The sequence below is a fragment of the Rhinoderma darwinii genome, unplaced genomic scaffold (assembly GCF_050947455.1).
Source record: "Rhinoderma darwinii isolate aRhiDar2 unplaced genomic scaffold, aRhiDar2.hap1 Scaffold_533, whole genome shotgun sequence".
NCBI classification, from domain to species: domain Eukaryota; kingdom Metazoa; phylum Chordata; class Amphibia; order Anura; family Rhinodermatidae; genus Rhinoderma; species Rhinoderma darwinii.
Window position 1 is genome coordinate 41,522 of NW_027464082.1, and position 19,561 is coordinate 61,082.

At 46.9% G+C, this 19,561-nt stretch overlaps 8 non-coding genes across 8 annotated transcripts; all 8 read right to left on the reverse strand.

Annotated features, from left to right (window-relative positions):
* Positions 1–3,219: 3,219 nt before the first annotated feature.
* LOC142722314 (U2 spliceosomal RNA) lies at positions 3,220–3,410 on the reverse strand. Its single transcript, XR_012874628.1, has one exon. It is a non-coding gene; the product is annotated as a U2 spliceosomal RNA (small nuclear RNA).
* Positions 3,411–4,690: 1,280 nt separating this feature from the next.
* On the reverse strand, positions 4,691–4,881 carry LOC142722326 (U2 spliceosomal RNA). Its single transcript, XR_012874640.1, has one exon. It is a non-coding gene; the product is annotated as a U2 spliceosomal RNA (small nuclear RNA).
* Positions 4,882–6,169: 1,288 nt separating this feature from the next.
* Positions 6,170–6,356, reverse strand: LOC142722332 (U2 spliceosomal RNA). Its single transcript, XR_012874645.1, has one exon. It is a non-coding gene; the product is annotated as a U2 spliceosomal RNA (small nuclear RNA).
* A 6,587-nt stretch (positions 6,357–12,943) lies between these two features.
* LOC142722334 (U2 spliceosomal RNA) lies at positions 12,944–13,134 on the reverse strand. The gene has a single exon (XR_012874646.1). It is a non-coding gene; the product is annotated as a U2 spliceosomal RNA (small nuclear RNA).
* A 1,280-nt stretch (positions 13,135–14,414) lies between these two features.
* LOC142722335 (U2 spliceosomal RNA) lies at positions 14,415–14,605 on the reverse strand. The gene has a single exon (XR_012874647.1). It is a non-coding gene; the product is annotated as a U2 spliceosomal RNA (small nuclear RNA).
* Positions 14,606–15,893: 1,288 nt separating this feature from the next.
* LOC142722336 (U2 spliceosomal RNA) lies at positions 15,894–16,084 on the reverse strand. The gene has a single exon (XR_012874648.1). It is a non-coding gene; the product is annotated as a U2 spliceosomal RNA (small nuclear RNA).
* A 1,284-nt stretch (positions 16,085–17,368) lies between these two features.
* LOC142722337 (U2 spliceosomal RNA) lies at positions 17,369–17,559 on the reverse strand. Its single transcript, XR_012874649.1, has one exon. It is a non-coding gene; the product is annotated as a U2 spliceosomal RNA (small nuclear RNA).
* A 1,280-nt stretch (positions 17,560–18,839) lies between these two features.
* LOC142722338 (U2 spliceosomal RNA) lies at positions 18,840–19,030 on the reverse strand. The gene has a single exon (XR_012874650.1). It is a non-coding gene; the product is annotated as a U2 spliceosomal RNA (small nuclear RNA).
* Between the last annotated feature and the right edge of the window lie 531 nt (positions 19,031–19,561).

Below are 19,561 nucleotides of genomic sequence, written 5' to 3' on the forward strand. Positions count from 1 at the left end.
CTCCAGTCTTCCTTATATTTGTTGTAGTTCGTGCGATGTGGGATACAGCATTCCTGTAGGAAAAAAACGGTGGCGGAAAAAATAGAAAGATAATCAAACAGGGCAGCTCTTCTCGTCTTGGAATGCACGCTCCTAACATTTAAGGAAATGCCACCTAACTCTGCCATGAGGAAAAGGGAAAAGAGACAGTCTTATGTAATCTTACCCGAGGTGGCCTCAGCAGTCCTCGGCGTTACCAGAGACCTCACTCGAACTCTCATCGCCCTCCGACTTCAAACCGACTGTATAACTTGAGGAGATTGGAGAGGAACTCATGTCAGACAGCTGACCCCCCGCCATACCTGAGGCACTGATCGAAAATGGGTCCCATATGGACTCCACGGGCAAGGTTTCTGGAGCATCTCGTATGGCAGCCTCCTCCCCTACGATAGGGGCAGGAAACGCACTCGCGGCCGTTTCAGGGACTTCTGTCACCTCAGAGGTGGCTATGCTTGTCTCCCCCAACTGGCGAGAAGGGGGGAGACCTTCAGCTGGTGCTTCCGGGGGTGCGTCAACTGGTTTCCCTGCTTTCGCTCTAGCAGGTACTCCCATCGGCACCCCCGCTGCCACCTCCGAGTACGCCCTACGCCTCTTAGACCTTGCTGCCGCTCCGCCCGGGTCCTCTGCCTCAGGTACAGGCTGACCCAGCACCTCCTGCGGCCCAGGCGGATCAGCTTCATCCGAACTACCCATCTCCTCCGTTTCCTGAGGGGGCTTTTTCGTCCGCTGATCACTGGCTCTTCTCTTAAACCGCCTTTGCTCCTTTGGGTCACCTGTTTGGGGGGGTCTGCTGGAGGTGTCCATGTCATCAGCCTCTTCACCTCTTGGTTCCTCTCCTTGTGCGGGGGCGATCTGGCCTGCTGGCTGCTCTGGACGCCTCGGCCGGACCTCGGGTTGTTCCGATCTGTGGGGACAAGTAGCATATAGATGACCAACTCGGCTGCAAAAACGACACCTTTTCCCCAGAGGGCAAGTTTTGGCCTCGTGCTCAGAGCTGCCACAGTTCCTACAGGTGCTTTCGCAGAACTCTTTGGTGTGACCGTACTTTTGACATTTTCTACAGAATGGAGGCATTCCTGTGTAAAAAAGATCTCCTGCCATATCACCTAATTTAAAGCGTGCTGGCGGCAACATTATCCCCCCTGCTGTATTGGCATCTCTATAACAAGTTACTAAAAATCTCCACTTTGACGTCCAAACTCCAACTTCGTTCATTATTTTGCCAATACATTTTACACTTTTGAAATAGGGGGATAAAAAGGACATCACATCTTTTAAATCAGCAAACGGGCAGTACATTTTTATCACAATCATCTTAGTGATGTCCAACACATGTTCGTAAAATTCAATACCGTCCAGTCTCGGATCGTTTTTTACCATGTATGCCGCCAGCAGATCTTGGAACACTCCATTCTGTACAAAAGTTATGTCGTATGTTCTTCTCCTAGGATAGTCTTGTACCGCCAATATCTCCCGCTTCTGAATGTTGAAAATGCCAACAAGCACGGTCTCCACCAAGAACTTCAGGCCGCAGGTCGTCGCCTTCTCTTCTGATACAATAACACGGATTGTATTCTTTATCCGGGCATACGCCGGTATCTCACCAGGACTTTCGTCCATGGTGAGGGGTTTTCAGGGAAAGTTACGCCACCCGTTGGTGACGTAACGTCTACGCAGCTTTCCCCTTTTCGGCCGAAGCCTACACGGGGGATATGTGGATCGCAACTCGTTGCTCAGGACTAAGCCTCTCTCCCAAATAGCAGCACGGGGGTGAAGTCCAGGCGAACCTGGACGATCCCCCGAGGCCGAGAGAGAGGGTACCTGAGCACCTCCCAACTAAGACCAGGCAGCACTGACTACAAGTAACCAGCACTACACTTGATCTCAGCCAGAAGGCCGAGAAGCGATAACCCGAACGGGCCGCGCGTTGCCCGAGCCTGCCCGATACTGCTGTTCAGCCCTTGCAGCGATTCAGCCTACTTCTAGGCAATTCCATGGGGCCCTGCAGGCTCACACACTCACAGCTACACGGGAGGTGAATAAAGGCCGGAGAGGAAGCCAGACAGGATTTGCTTCTTTTGCTTGCACCACAATGCAGTGCTGAAAGAGGAGGAATCTACATAAAAACGCCTTCCTGGCAACGCCCAAATGCCCTGCTGCCATGCAGATAAACACTGGCAGCGGCAGCAAGTGCATGCCCACAGCCACCCCTTGTTCCTTCACACCTTGTATCAGCTGTAATCCAGTCCAGTCCAGTGCTGCCTGCTGAGCAGCACTGACCAACACTGCCTGGGCCCAGGCTTTTATCTCTGAGGCCCCATTATGATGTCAGAAAGCTGGCTCTGGAATCCTGAGGGCTCCACTATGACACGTGCAAAGTTCCGTCTGAACTTTATATAAGACGGTGAGGCTCAGTCAGTCACTCAGTGTTGCCTGAGAGGGCAACACTGCAACAGCCGGCCGCCAGGCTGTCTTTTTTTTGCACAGCTAGTTGCCTCCAGGAGGCCACAAGAGGGAGACAAGGGACTGCAAAATGGAAAATAGGCATCCACCAACTTTACAGACAACTTCTCCTTGCTCCTACAACCTCCATCCTTGCACAGTTTGTTATTCTTCTAGGTAACATAGTAACAAATCCAAATTGCTGCTCTCTTTGTAGGCAAGCAAGGCTTTGTTGCAACTGCAATTCTTACTTCTTCTTGAAATGTAGGGACGACAGTACATTCCATCACATCCATCTAGTGTACACAGGTAGGTCCATTGTGGCGGGCAGGCGAGCGGGCGGGCTGCTTTATTGGCTGTTTGCTGTTCCCCTACTCCACTCCACTATTTGACTGTTGTGCTGCATCAATCAATCAATCAATCAATCAATCAATCAATCAGTGGCTGGCTCAGGTGCAGCTCTTTAACTTACCTAAAAGGGAGGGCGGAGAGAAGACAAGGAAGGTGAATGAGGTGTTCCAATGTGAAATGCCGGAAACACAGAAACACAGACGACACACAACAAGAGGTGGCAATCTATTCATTAATTGCATTTAATCAATGAGCTCATTATCACTCATGCATTGTCCAACAGGTGTTGAAATAATGGGATTAAAAGGGGAGATCCCTTCAGAAAGACAGAAACAATAGCAAAGACAAAAAACACTTTTGGAATCTGCTTTTAGTCAACACATAAGGAAAGGGTGCACCGGTCCTGGAAATACTGCAATACCAGGTCAATGCGTGGAGTGGACAGAGCAAGCTCTATTTCCATCTCCCTGTTCTAAAAATCCATTTAATATATGGTCCCCAGATAGGGGACGTATCAGATATTAAACTGATAAGAACAGATACTACACTTGATCTTAGCCAAAAGGCCGAGAAGCGATAACCCGAACGGGCCGCGCGTTGCCCGAGCCTGCCCGATACTGCTGTTCAGCCCTTGCAGCGATTCAGCCTACTTCTAGGCAATTCCATGGGGCCCTGCAGGCTCACACACTCACAGCTACACGGGAGGTGAATAAAGGCCGGAGAGGAAGCCAGACAGGATTTGCTTCTTTTGCTTGCACCACAATGCAGTGCTGAAAGAGGAGGAATCTACATAAAAACGCCTTCCTGGCAACGCCCAAATGCCCTGCTGCCATGCAGATAAACACTGGCAGCGGCAGCAAGTGCATGCCCACAGCCACCCCTTGTTCCTTCACACCTTGTATCAGCTGTAATCCAGTCCAGTCCAGTGCTGCCTGCTGAGCAGCACTGACCAACACTGCCTGGGCCCAGGCTTTTATCTCTGAGGCCCCATTATGATGTCAGAAAGCTGGCTCTGGAATCCTGAGGGCTCCACTATGACACGTGCAAAGTTCCGTCTGAACTTTATATAAGACGGTGAGGCTCAGTCAGTCACTCAGTGTTGCCTGAGAGGGCAACACTGCAACAGCCGGCCGCCAGGCTGTCTTTTTTTTGCACAGCTAGTTGCCTCCAGGAGGCCACAAGAGGGAGACAAGGGACTGCAAAATGGAAAATAGGCATCCACCAACTTTACAGACAACTTCTCCTTGCTCCTACAACCTCCATCCTTGCACAGTTTGTTATTCTTCTAGGTAACATAGTAACAAATCCAAATTGCTGCTCTCTTTGTAGGCAAGCAAGGCTTTGTTGCAACTGCAATTCTTACTTCTTCTTGAAATGTAGGGACGACAGTACATTCCATCACATCCATCTAGTGTACACAGGTAGGTCCATTGTGGCGGGCAGGCGAGCGGGCGGGCTGCTTTATTGGCTGTTTGCTGTTCCCCTACTCCACTCCACTATTTGACTGTTGTGCTGCATCAATCAATCAATCAATCAATCAATCAATCAATCAATCAATCAGTGGCTGGCTCAGGTGCAGCTCTTTAACTTACCTAAAAGGGAGGGCGGAGAGAAGACAAGGAAGGTGAATGAGGTGTTCCAATGTGAAATGCCGGAAACACAGAAACACAGACGACACACAACAAGAGGTGGCAATCTATTCATTAATTGCATTTAATCAATGAGCTCATTATCACTCATGCATTGTCCAACAGGTGTTGAAATAATGGGATTAAAAGGGGAGATCCCTTCAGAAAGACAGAAACAATAGCAAAGACAAAAAACACTTTTGGAATCTGCTTTTAGTCAACACATAAGGAAAGGGTGCACCGGTCCTGGAAATACTGCAATACCAGGTCAATGCGTGGAGTGGACAGAGCAAGCTCTATTTCCATCTCCCTGTTCTAAAAATCCATTTAATATATGGTCCCCAGATAGGGGACGTATCAGATATTAAACTGATAAGAACAGATACTACACTTGATCTTAGCCAAAAGGCCGAGAAGCGATAACCCGAACGGGCCGCGCGTTGCCCGAGCCTGCCCGATACTGCTGTTCAGCCCTTGCAGCGATTCAGCCTACTTCTAGGCAATTCCATGGGGCCCTGCAGGCTCACACACTCACAGCTACACGGGAGGTGAATAAAGGCCGGAGAGGAAGCCAGACAGGATTTGCTTCTTTTGCTTGCACCACAATGCAGTGCTGAAAGAGGAGGAATCTACATAAAAACGCCTTCCTGGCAACGCCCAAATGCCCTGCTGCCATGCAGATAAACACTGGCAGCGGCAGCAAGTGCATGCCCACAGCCACCCCTTGTTCCTTCACACCTTGTATCAGCTGTAATCCAGTCCAGTCCAGTGCTGCCTGCTGAGCAGCACTGACCAACACTGCCTGGGCCCAGGCTTTTATCTCTGAGGCCCCATTATGATGTCAGAAAGCTGGCTCTGGAATCCTGAGGGCTCCACTATGACACGTGCAAAGTTCCGTCTGAACTTTATATAAGACGGTGAGGCTCAGTCAGTCACTCAGTGTTGCCTGAGAGGGCAACACTGCAACAGCCGGCCGCCAGGCTGTCTTTTTTTTGCACAGCTAGTTGCCTCCAGGAGGCCACAAGAGGGAGACAAGGGACTGCAAAATGGAAAATAGGCATCCACCAACTTTACAGACAACTTCTCCTTGCTCCTACAACCTCCATCCTTGCACAGTTTGTTATTCTTCTAGGTAACATAGTAACAAATCCAAATTGCTGCTCTCTTTGTAGGCAAGCAAGGCTTTGTTGCAACTGCAATTCTTACTTCTTCTTGAAATGTAGGGACGACAGTACATTCCATCACATCCATCTAGTGTACACAGGTAGGTCCATTGTGGCGGGCAGGCGAGCGGGCGGGCTGCTTTATTGGCTGTTTGCTGTTCCCCTACTCCACTCCACTATTTGACTGTTGTGCTGCATCAATCAATCAATCAATCAATCAATCAATCAATCAATCAATCAATCAATCAGTGGCTGGCTCAGGTGCAGCTCTTTAACTTACCTAAAAGGGAGGGCGGAGAGAAGACAAGGAAGGTGAATGAGGTGTTCCAATGTGAAATGCCGGAAACACAGAAACACAGACGACACACAACAAGAGGTGGCAATCTATTCATTAATTGCATTTAATCAATGAGCTCATTATCACTCATGCATTGTCCAACAGGTGTTGAAATAATGGGATTAAAAGGGGAGATCCCTTCAGAAAGACAGAAACAATAGCAAAGACAAAAAACACTTTTGGAATCTGCTTTTAGTCAACACATAAGGAAAGGGTGCACCGGTCCTGGAAATACTGCAATACCAGGTCAATGCGTGGAGTGGACAGAGCAAGCTCTATTTCCATCTCCCTGTTCTAAAAATCCATTTAATATATGGTCCCCAGATAGGGGACGTATCAGATATTAAACTGATAAGAACAGATTTTTTAAGTTGACTACCCCAACTTTGGGGGTAACCGTTTATTTAAAATTTTTCAGGTTTTACAATAAATTAACATTTTTCAACATTTTTACAGGGATTCACATTTTACAACAATGGTTAAAAAATAAATACAAATTGTCAGATTAAAATCATACAATTTATAAAAGGGCACTTGGTGGCATCATATTATAGAATTCCATTCGCTAAAAAACCATTTTCTACTTAAAACAGGAGAGAATTTTTTGTCTAAAAGATAATATTTGTGCATTTCATAAAAACAAATTCCTAAAATATCATTCACAGATAAAATTTCATGTTTGAATAAAAGAATATTCCTGGCCGCCCACAGAGCTGCTTTAACGCAGTTAGTAATCTTCCATGCCATAATTTTCTGAGTCCTTGTTGGGCACTCCAGACATCCGTAAAATACGCCTTCACTTGTAATTCTTTTTATTCCGGTTATCTTCTTCATCAAGGGGAGGATTTTTGTCCATATTAGTTGTGAAAAATAACATTGCCAAAAGAGATGTAAGACTGTCTCGTCATCGCGGCATCCTCCCCTTGGACACGCAGCCGAGTTGGTCAGTCCCCTTCGATGCTGGAATGCCCGGCATGGAAGACACTCGTGGGCGCAGCTCCAGGCCAGATCCTTCTGTGAATTAAAAATGAATTTAGCATTAACCATGCTCCAGATAATTTTGCATTTGTTTTCATTAAAATTGCTAATGGGGGCTATTAAAACATTTTCTTTTATTTCCTTTAAAACATATTTACTATTTTTTACATCTTCTATTCTTTTGTCTTTTAGGTTAAAAAGGTTCACTATTTTTTCTAAAATCTTATACTGGTCTGGCAGGTTAAAAGCATATGGCGAGCTTAAAACCGTAGAGAACCATCCGTACCTCCTCATAAAATAGCCAGTGTTAAAACGGATAAAATAAGACCAGTAGTGTTCCTTAAAAACAGTATTAAGACACAGTGTAAAAAAATGGATTAAAAGAAATGCTTTTATATTTGGAAAATCTTTACCACCCATTAGCTTTGGTAACATCACTTTTTCTCTCCTGAGCTTCTCCATCCTAGAATTCCATAAAAATGTAAAACATGCCTTGGTAATCTTTTTTAATAAAATATCAGGGGGAGGGAAAACCATACTTAGATATAATAAAATTGGTAAAATCACCATTTTTGTGATTAAAATTTTTCCCTCCATTGTCAGTTTTCTAAGATTCCATAAACAAATTTTCTTATTAACTTTTTGTGCCACCAAGTCCCAACTGATAAAACCATTGTTTGACTCATTGAAGGAGACCCCTAAAATCTGTACAGACTCCGACACAGGGACTGGAATGTCCTGTAAAATCATATTGCCAATATTTAAAATATTACTTTTATTAAAATTGACTTTAAAACCGGAGGAGCAGCAAAATTGGTATATCTGTTGTAATGCTTTTTGCAGTGACGGGGCGTCCCTGCACAGGACCGCGACATCATCCATGTACCCCACCACTTTTGCCTCTAGTCCCCCCCCGCCCGGCAGGGGGACTCCACATATCTGCCTGTCATTCCTCAATCTGCAGAGTAGAGGCTCGATCGCACATATAAAAAGTAGTGGGGACAAGGGACACCCCTGCTTCACTCCGGAGTTTAAAAGGACATCCTGTGTCTTAAAACCCTTTACTAAAATCTTGCTCGTACAATTTTCATAAAAGGCCTTCAGAGACTGTAAAAAACCTTCTGGTATACCCATCTTTTCTAAAACCTTAAAAAGATAAAAATGTGATACTCTATCAAAGGCTTTCTCGAAATCTATGGATAAAACCGCCAATCTGCCTTTTCTCTCCTTCGTATCACCAATAGCATCTTTTAAAAGGTTTAAATTGTCCCATATGCTCCTCCCAGGTATCCCACAGACTTGGTTGGAGTGGACGATTTTCTCTATAACAGCCTTTAGTCTATTCGCGCAAATCTTGGCCATTATTTTATAGTCTGCGTTTAGTAAGGTGATAGGCCTCCAGTTTTTAATATCTGTTTTGTCCCCCTTTTTATAAAGCAGGGACACCTCACCTTTCTTCCAGGACCCCGGGAGGGCTTTTGTTCTAAAAACTTGAGTAAAAAGGGAATAGAGATCCTCTTTTAAAACTCCATAAAATGTGACATAAAACTCTATGGGTATACCATCAGGGCCAGGGACTTTACCTGTTTTAAAACTCTTGATGGTATCTAAAATCTCCTGTTCCGTAATATCCTGTAATAAAAAATCTTTGGAGACAGGATTTAAAACAGCGTCAACCTCCTTCAATGAGTCGTTCATCAAATCAACATTAACAAGCTTTATATTAAAAAGATCCGCATAAAATCTGTGTACCTTTTTTAAAATATTGTCAGTGTTTGTATCTCCATCAACATTGTCTAACAGGGTATGCTTATCGTTAATTTTCTTAAAAAAGTACCTGGAGCAGGTCTCATTTTCCTCGAGGTGTTTCATTTTTGAGCGAAAGACAATTTCCTTACCTCTCTGCTCCAGGCACTGGGAGATCTCCTTCCTAATCTCCATAATCTCCTCCTCCACCTGCATACCCTGTTCTCTGAACTTGTATTGGGTCTGCAGCCGGGTATTCAAATTAGCAAAAAAATCCTGTTTTTCTTTTGCTTTTCTCCTTCCGATTTTTATGAAAAAATCTCTTATTTTTATTTTTATTTTCTCCCACCATGAGACTATGGACATATTTGGATGTCTTACCCATCTGCAGCCCTTATAAAAGGTAATAAAATCAGATAAAATTTGCGGATCATCTAAAAGGGAAACGTTCATTTTCCAGGCTTTTTTGACAGTATTTTTCCCAATATCATTTTTAACTTTAAAATACAATAATTTATGATCAGATAAAACATTGGGATTAAGATCACATTTAAAAGGCAGTACTTGATAAGAGCAGAATATAAAATCGATCCTGGAGCTACAGTTCACATTGCTCCAGGTGACGCCGGCCTCTGCAGATAAATTGCTGTTACATTTCTTAAAAACATCAGTAAGTTTAAAATCAGTAACTATATCTTTTAATAATGAGGAGGTTTTGTCATAATTCCTGCTTACTGAGTTAGAGAACCGGCGTTCCCCCTTTAAAATACAATTAAAATCACCCGCTAAAACAAGTGGCTCTGAATCGTTTAAAAAAAGGGGTAAAATCTCTAGCATTCTAGCTCTTTCATTCTTGTCCGAGGACCCATAAAAATTTAAAAACTGCCATCTAATACCGTCTATAAAAGCTTTGACCAATAAAATTCTACCTGGTAAAATTTCATTAAAACTGTCAATTAAAACGTTCCCTTTAAATAAAATGGCGACACCTGCGGCTCTGGAATCGTTAGACCCGGACCACACTGAAGGTCCGAGTCTCCAGTCTTCCTTATATTTGTTGTAGTTCGTGCGATGTGGGATACAGCATTCCTGTAGGAAAAAAACGGTGGCGGAAAAAATAGAAAGATAATCAAACAGGGCAGCTCTTCTCGTCTTGGAATGCACGCTCCTAACATTTAAGGAAATGCCACCTAACTCTGCCATGAGGAAAAGGGAAAAGAGACAGTCTTATGTAATCTTACCCGAGGTGGCCTCAGCAGTCCTCGGCGTTACCAGAGACCTCACTCGAACTCTCATCGCCCTCCGACTTCAAACCGACTGTATAACTTGAGGAGATTGGAGAGGAACTCATGTCAGACAGCTGACCCCCCGCCATACCTGAGGCACTGATCGAAAATGGGTCCCATATGGACTCCACGGGCAAGGTTTCTGGAGCATCTCGTATGGCAGCCTCCTCCCCTACGATAGGGGCAGGAAACGCACTCGCGGCCGTTTCAGGGACTTCTGTCACCTCAGAGGTGGCTATGCTTGTCTCCCCCAACTGGCGAGAAGGGGGGAGACCTTCAGCTGGTGCTTCCGGGGGTGCGTCAACTGGTTTCCCTGCTTTCGCTCTAGCAGGTACTCCCATCGGCACCCCCGCTGCCACCTCCGAGTACGCCCTACGCCTCTTAGACCTTGCTGCCGCTCCGCCCGGGTCCTCTGCCTCAGGTACAGGCTGACCCAGCACCTCCTGCGGCCCAGGCGGATCAGCTTCATCCGAACTACCCATCTCCTCCGTTTCCTGAGGGGGCTTTTTCGTCCGCTGATCACTGGCTCTTCTCTTAAACCGCCTTTGCTCCTTTGGGTCACCTGTTTGGGGGGGTCTGCTGGAGGTGTCCATGTCATCAGCCTCTTCACCTCTTGGTTCCTCTCCTTGTGCGGGGGCGATCTGGCCTGCTGGCTGCTCTGGACGCCTCGGCCGGACCTCGGGTTGTTCCGATCTGTGGGGACAAGTAGCATATAGATGACCAACTCGGCTGCAAAAACGACACCTTTTCCCCAGAGGGCAAGTTTTGGCCTCGTGCTCAGAGCTGCCACAGTTCCTACAGGTGCTTTCGCAGAACTCTTTGGTGTGACCGTACTTTTGACATTTTCTACAGAATGGAGGCATTCCTGTGTAAAAAAGATCTCCTGCCATATCACCTAATTTAAAGCGTGCTGGCGGCAACATTATCCCCCCTGCTGTATTGGCATCTCTATAACAAGTTACTAAAAATCTCCACTTTGACGTCCAAACTCCAACTTCGTTCATTATTTTGCCAATACATTTTACACTTTTGAAATAGGGGGATAAAAAGGACATCACATCTTTTAAATCAGCAAACGGGCAGTACATTTTTATCACAATCATCTTAGTGATGTCCAACACATGTTCGTAAAATTCAATACCGTCCAGTCTCGGATCGTTTTTTACCATGTATGCCGCCAGCAGATCTTGGAACACTCCATTCTGTACAAAAGTTATGTCGTATGTTCTTCTCCTAGGATAGTCTTGTACCGCCAATATCTCCCGCTTCTGAATGTTGAAAATGCCAACAAGCACGGTCTCCACCAAGAACTTCAGGCCGCAGGTCGTCGCCTTCTCTTCTGATACAATAACACGGATTGTATTCTTTATCCGGGCATACGCCGGTATCTCACCAGGACTTTCGTCCATGGTGAGGGGTTTTCAGGGAAAGTTACGCCACCCGTTGGTGACGTAACGTCTACGCAGCTTTCCCCTTTTCGGCCGAAGCCTACACGGGGGATATGTGGATCGCAACTCGTTGCTCAGGACTAAGCCTCTCTCCCAAATAGCAGCACGGGGGTGAAGTCCAGGCGAACCTGGACGATCCCCCGAGGCCGAGAGAGAGGGTACCTGAGCACCTCCCAACTAAGACCAGGCAGCACTGACTACAAGTAACCAGCACTACACTTGATCTCAGCCAGAAGGCCGAGAAGCGATAACCCGAACGGGCCGCGCGTTGCCCGAGCCTGCCCGATACTGCTGTTCAGCCCTTGCAGCGATTCAGCCTACTTCTAGGCAATTCCATGGGGCCCTGCAGGCTCACACACTCACAGCTACACGGGAGGTGAATAAAGGCCGGAGAGGAAGCCAGACAGGATTTGCTTCTTTTGCTTGCACCACAATGCAGTGCTGAAAGAGGAGGAATCTACATAAAAACGCCTTCCTGGCAACGCCCAAATGCCCTGCTGCCATGCAGATAAACACTGGCAGCGGCAGCAAGTGCATGCCCACAGCCACCCCTTGTTCCTTCACACCTTGTATCAGCTGTAATCCAGTCCAGTCCAGTGCTGCCTGCTGAGCAGCACTGACCAACACTGCCTGGGCCCAGGCTTTTATCTCTGAGGCCCCATTATGATGTCAGAAAGCTGGCTCTGGAATCCTGAGGGCTCCACTATGACACGTGCAAAGTTCCGTCTGAACTTTATATAAGACGGTGAGGCTCAGTCAGTCACTCAGTGTTGCCTGAGAGGGCAACACTGCAACAGCCGGCCGCCAGGCTGTCTTTTTTTTGCACAGCTAGTTGCCTCCAGGAGGCCACAAGAGGGAGACAAGGGACTGCAAAATGGAAAATAGGCATCCACCAACTTTACAGACAACTTCTCCTTGCTCCTACAACCTCCATCCTTGCACAGTTTGTTATTCTTCTAGGTAACATAGTAACAAATCCAAATTGCTGCTCTCTTTGTAGGCAAGCAAGGCTTTGTTGCAACTGCAATTCTTACTTCTTCTTGAAATGTAGGGACGACAGTACATTCCATCACATCCATCTAGTGTACACAGGTAGGTCCATTGTGGCGGGCAGGCGAGCGGGCGGGCTGCTTTATTGGCTGTTTGCTGTTCCCCTACTCCACTCCACTATTTGACTGTTGTGCTGCATCAATCAATCAATCAATCAATCAATCAATCAATCAATCAGTGGCTGGCTCAGGTGCAGCTCTTTAACTTACCTAAAAGGGAGGGCGGAGAGAAGACAAGGAAGGTGAATGAGGTGTTCCAATGTGAAATGCCGGAAACACAGAAACACAGACGACACACAACAAGAGGTGGCAATCTATTCATTAATTGCATTTAATCAATGAGCTCATTATCACTCATGCATTGTCCAACAGGTGTTGAAATAATGGGATTAAAAGGGGAGATCCCTTCAGAAAGACAGAAACAATAGCAAAGACAAAAAACACTTTTGGAATCTGCTTTTAGTCAACACATAAGGAAAGGGTGCACCGGTCCTGGAAATACTGCAATACCAGGTCAATGCGTGGAGTGGACAGAGCAAGCTCTATTTCCATCTCCCTGTTCTAAAAATCCATTTAATATATGGTCCCCAGATAGGGGACGTATCAGATATTAAACTGATAAGAACAGATACTACACTTGATCTTAGCCAAAAGGCCGAGAAGCGATAACCCGAACGGGCCGCGCGTTGCCCGAGCCTGCCCGATACTGCTGTTCAGCCCTTGCAGCGATTCAGCCTACTTCTAGGCAATTCCATGGGGCCCTGCAGGCTCACACACTCACAGCTACACGGGAGGTGAATAAAGGCCGGAGAGGAAGCCAGACAGGATTTGCTTCTTTTGCTTGCACCACAATGCAGTGCTGAAAGAGGAGGAATCTACATAAAAACGCCTTCCTGGCAACGCCCAAATGCCCTGCTGCCATGCAGATAAACACTGGCAGCGGCAGCAAGTGCATGCCCACAGCCACCCCTTGTTCCTTCACACCTTGTATCAGCTGTAATCCAGTCCAGTCCAGTGCTGCCTGCTGAGCAGCACTGACCAACACTGCCTGGGCCCAGGCTTTTATCTCTGAGGCCCCATTATGATGTCAGAAAGCTGGCTCTGGAATCCTGAGGGCTCCACTATGACACGTGCAAAGTTCCGTCTGAACTTTATATAAGACGGTGAGGCTCAGTCAGTCACTCAGTGTTGCCTGAGAGGGCAACACTGCAACAGCCGGCCGCCAGGCTGTCTTTTTTTTGCACAGCTAGTTGCCTCCAGGAGGCCACAAGAGGGAGACAAGGGACTGCAAAATGGAAAATAGGCATCCACCAACTTTACAGACAACTTCTCCTTGCTCCTACAACCTCCATCCTTGCACAGTTTGTTATTCTTCTAGGTAACATAGTAACAAATCCAAATTGCTGCTCTCTTTGTAGGCAAGCAAGGCTTTGTTGCAACTGCAATTCTTACTTCTTCTTGAAATGTAGGGACGACAGTACATTCCATCACATCCATCTAGTGTACACAGGTAGGTCCATTGTGGCGGGCAGGCGAGCGGGCGGGCTGCTTTATTGGCTGTTTGCTGTTCCCCTACTCCACTCCACTATTTGACTGTTGTGCTGCATCAATCAATCAATCAATCAATCAATCAATCAATCAATCAATCAGTGGCTGGCTCAGGTGCAGCTCTTTAACTTACCTAAAAGGGAGGGCGGAGAGAAGACAAGGAAGGTGAATGAGGTGTTCCAATGTGAAATGCCGGAAACACAGAAACACAGACGACACACAACAAGAGGTGGCAATCTATTCATTAATTGCATTTAATCAATGAGCTCATTATCACTCATGCATTGTCCAACAGGTGTTGAAATAATGGGATTAAAAGGGGAGATCCCTTCAGAAAGACAGAAACAATAGCAAAGACAAAAAACACTTTTGGAATCTGCTTTTAGTCAACACATAAGGAAAGGGTGCACCGGTCCTGGAAATACTGCAATACCAGGTCAATGCGTGGAGTGGACAGAGCAAGCTCTATTTCCATCTCCCTGTTCTAAAAATCCATTTAATATATGGTCCCCAGATAGGGGACGTATCAGATATTAAACTGATAAGAACAGATACTACACTTGATCTTAGCCAAAAGGCCGAGAAGCGATAACCCGAACGGGCCGCGCGTTGCCCGAGCCTGCCCGATACTGCTGTTCAGCCCTTGCAGCGATTCAGCCTACTTCTAGGCAATTCCATGGGGCCCTGCAGGCTCACACACTCACAGCTACACGGGAGGTGAATAAAGGCCGGAGAGGAAGCCAGACAGGATTTGCTTCTTTTGCTTGCACCACAATGCAGTGCTGAAAGAGGAGGAATCTACATAAAAACGCCTTCCTGGCAACGCCCAAATGCCCTGCTGCCATGCAGATAAACACTGGCAGCGGCAGCAAGTGCATGCCCACAGCCACCCCTTGTTCCTTCACACCTTGTATCAGCTGTAATCCAGTCCAGTCCAGTGCTGCCTGCTGAGCAGCACTGACCAACACTGCCTGGGCCCAGGCTTTTATCTCTGAGGCCCCATTATGATGTCAGAAAGCTGGCTCTGGAATCCTGAGGGCTCCACTATGACACGTGCAAAGTTCCGTCTGAACTTTATATAAGACGGTGAGGCTCAGTCAGTCACTCAGTGTTGCCTGAGAGGGCAACACTGCAACAGCCGGCCGCCAGGCTGTCTTTTTTTTGCACAGCTAGTTGCCTCCAGGAGGCCACAAGAGGGAGACAAGGGACTGCAAAATGGAAAATAGGCATCCACCAACTTTACAGACAACTTCTCCTTGCTCCTACAACCTCCATCCTTGCACAGTTTGTTATTCTTCTAGGTAACATAGTAACAAATCCAAATTGCTGCTCTCTTTGTAGGCAAGCAAGGCTTTGTTGCAACTGCAATTCTTACTTCTTCTTGAAATGTAGGGACGACAGTACATTCCATCACATCCATCTAGTGTACACAGGTAGGTCCATTGTGGCGGGCAGGCGAGCGGGCGGGCTGCTTTATTGGCTGTTTGCTGTTCCCCTACTCCACTCCACTATTTGACTGTTGTGCTGCATCAATCAATCAATCAATCAATCAATCAATCAATCAATCAATCAATCAATCAGTGGCTGGCTCAGGTGCAGCTCTTTAACTTACCTAAAAGGGAGGGCGGAGAGAAGACAAGGAAGGTGAATGAGGTGTTCCAATGTGAAATGCCGGAAACACAGAAACACAGACGACACACAACAAGAGGTGGCAATCTATTCATTAATTGCATTTAATCAATGAGCTCATTATCACTCATGCATTGTCCAACAGGTGTTGAAATAATGGGATTAAAAGGGGAGATCCCTTCAGAAAGACAGAAACAATAGCAAAGACAAAAAACACTTTTGGAATCTGCTTTTAGTCAACACATAAGGAAAGGGTGCACCGGTCCTGGAAATACTGCAATACCAGGTCAATGCGTGGAGTGGACAGAGCAAGCTCTATTTCCATCTCCCTGTTCTAAAAATCCATTTAATATATGGTCCCCAGATAGGGGACGTATCAGATATTAAACTGATAAGAACAGATACTACACTTGATCTTAGCCAAAAGGCCGAGAAGCGATAACCCGAACGGGCCGCGCGTTGCCCGAGCCTGCCCGATACTGCTGTTCAGCCCTTGCAGCGATTCAGCCTACTTCTAGGCAATTCCATGGGGCCCTGCAGGCTCACACACTCACAGCTACACGGGAGGTGAATAAAGGCCGGAGAGGAAGCCAGACAGGATTTGCTTCTTTTGCTTGCACCACAATGCAGTGCTGAAAGAGGAGGAAACTACATAAAAACGCCTTCCTGGCAACGCCCAAATGCCCTGCTGCCATGCAGATAAACACTGGCAGCGGCAGCAAGTGCATGCCCACAGCCACCCCTTGTTCCTTCACACCTTGTATCAGCTGTAATCCAGTCCAGTCCAGTGCTGCCTGCTGAGCAGCACTGACCAACACTGCCTGGGCCCAGGCTTTTATCTCTGAGGCCCCATTATGATGTCAGAAAGCTGGCTCTGGAATCCTGAGGGCTCCACTATGACACGTGCAAAGTTCCGTCTGAACTTTATATAAGACGGTGAGGCTCAGTCAGTCACTCAGTGTTGCCTGAGAGGGCAACACTGCAACAGCCGGCCGCCAGGCTGTCTTTTTTTTGCACAGCTAGTTGCCTCCAGGAGGCCACAAGAGGGAGACAAGGGACTGCAAAATGGAAAATAGGCATCCACCAACTTTACAGACAACTTCTCCTTGCTCCTACAACCTCCATCCTTGCACAGTTTGTTATTCTTCTAGGTAACATAGTAACAAATCCAAATTGCTGCTCTCTTTGTAGGCAAGCAAGGCTTTGTTGCAACTGCAATTCTTACTTCTTCTTGAAATGTAGGGACGACAGTACATTCCATCACATCCATCTAGTGTACACAGGTAGGTCCATTGTGGCGGGCAGGCGAGCGGGCGGGCTGCTTTATTGGCTGTTTGCTGTTCCCCTACTCCACTCCACTATTTGACTGTTGTGCTGCATCAATCAATCAATCAATCAATCAATCAATCAATCAATCAATCAATCAGTGGCTGGCTCAGGTGCAGCTCTTTAACTTACCTAAAAGGGAGGGCGGAGAGAAGACAAGGAAGGTGAATGAGGTGTTCCAATGTGAAATGCCGGAAACACAGAAACACAGACGACACACAACAAGAGGTGGCAATCTATTCATTAATTGCATTTAATCAATGAGCTCATTATCACTCATGCATTGTCCAACAGGTGTTGAAATAATGGGATTAAAAGGGGAGATCCCTTCAGAAAGACAGAAACAATAGCAAAGACAAAAAACACTTTTGGAATCTGCTTTTAGTCAACACATAAGGAAAGGGTGCACCGGTCCTGGAAATACTGCAATACCAGGTCAATGCGTGGAGTGGACAGAGCAAGCTCTATTTCCATCTCCCTGTTCTAAAAATCCATTTAATATATGGTCCCCAGATAGGGGACGTATCAGATATTAAACTGATAAGAACAGATACTACACTTGATCTTAGCCAAAAGGCCGAGAAGCGATAACCCGAACGGGCCGCGCGTTGCCCGAGCCTGCCCGATACTGCTGTTCAGCCCTTGCAGCGATTCAGCCTACTTCTAGGCAATTCCATGGGGCCCTGCAGGCTCACACACTCACAGCTACACGGGAGGTGAATAAAGGCCGGAGAGGAAGCCAGACAGGATTTGCTTCTTTTGCTTGCACCACAATGCAGTGCTGAAAGAGGAGGAATCTACATAAAAACGCCTTCCTGGCAACGCCCAAATGCCCTGCTGACATGCAGATAAACACTGGCAGCGGCAGCAAGTGCATGCCCACAGCCACCCCTTGTTCCTTCACACCTTGTATCAGCTGTAATCCAGTCCAGTCCAGTGCTGCCTGCTGAGCAGCACTGACCAACACTGCCTGGGCCCAGGCTTTTATCTCTGAGGCCCCATTATGATGTCAGAAAGCTGGCTCTGGAATCCTGAGGGCTCCACTATGACACGTGCAAAGTTCCGTCTGAACTTTATATAAGACGGTGAGGCTCAGTCAGTCACTCAGTGTTGCCTGAGAGGGCAACACTGCAACAGCCGGCCGCCAGGCTGTCTTTTTTTTGCACAGCTAGTTGCCTCCAGGAGGCCACAAGAGGGAGACAAGGGACTGCAAAATGGAAAATAGGCATCCACCAACTTTACAGACAACTTCTCCTTGCTCCTACAACCTCCATCCTTGCACAGTTTGTTATTCTTCTAGGTAACATAGTAACAAATCCAAATTGCTGCTCTCTTTGTAGGCAAGCAAGGCTTTGTTGCAACTGCAATTCTTACTTCTTCTTGAAATGTAGGGACGACAGTACATTCCATCACATCCATCTAGTGTACACAGGTAGGTCCATTGTGGCGGGCAGGCGAGCGGGCGGGCTGCTTTATTGGCTGTTTGCTGTTCCCCTACTCCACTCCACTATTTGACTGTTGTGCTGCATCAATCAATCAATCAATCAATCAATCAATCAATCAATCAATCAGTGGCTGGCTCAGGTGCAGCTCTTTAACTTACCTAAAAGGGAGGGCGGAGAGAAGACAAGGAAGGTGAATGAGGTGTTCCAATGTGAAATGCCGGAAACACAGAAACACAGACGACACACAACAAGAGGTGGCAATCTATTCATTAATTGCATTTAATCAATGAGCTCATTATCACTCATGCATTGTCCAACAGGTGTTGAAATAATGAGATTAAAAGGGGAGATCCCTTCAGAAAGACAGAAACAATAGCAAAGACAAAAAACACTTTTGGAATCTGCTTTTAGTCAACACATAAGGAAAGGGTGCACCGGTCCTGGAAATACTGCAATACCAGGTCAATGCGTGGAGTGGACAGAGCAAGCTCTATTTCCATCTCCCTGTTCTAAAAATCCATTTAATATATGGTCCCCAGATAGGGGACGTATCAGATATTAAACTGATAAGAACAGATACTACACTTGATCTTAGCCAAAAGGCCGAGAAGCGATAACCCGAACGGGCCGCGCGTTGCCCGAGCCTGCCCGATACTGCTGTTCAGCCCTTGCAGCGATTCAGCCTACTTCTAGGCAATTCCATGGGGCCCTGCAGGCTCACACACTCACAGCTACACGGGAGGTGAATAAAGGCCGGAGAGGAAGCCAGACAGGATTTGCTTCTTTTGCTTGCACCACAATGCAGTGCTGAAAGAGGAGGAATCTACATAAAAACGCCTTCCTGGCAACGCCCAAATGCCCTGCTGCCATGCAGATAAACACTGGCAGCGGCAGCAAGTGCATGCCCACAGCCACCCCTTGTTCCTTCACACCTTGTATCAGCTGTAATCCAGTCCAGTCCAGTGCTGCCTGCTGAGCAGCACTGACCAACACTGCCTGGGCCCAGGCTTTTATCTCTGAGGCCCCATTATGATGTCAGAAAGCTGGCTCTGGAATCCTGAGGGCTCCACTATGACACGTGCAAAGTTCCGTCTGAACTTTATATAAGACGGTGAGGCTCAGTCAGTCACTCAGTGTTGCCTGAGA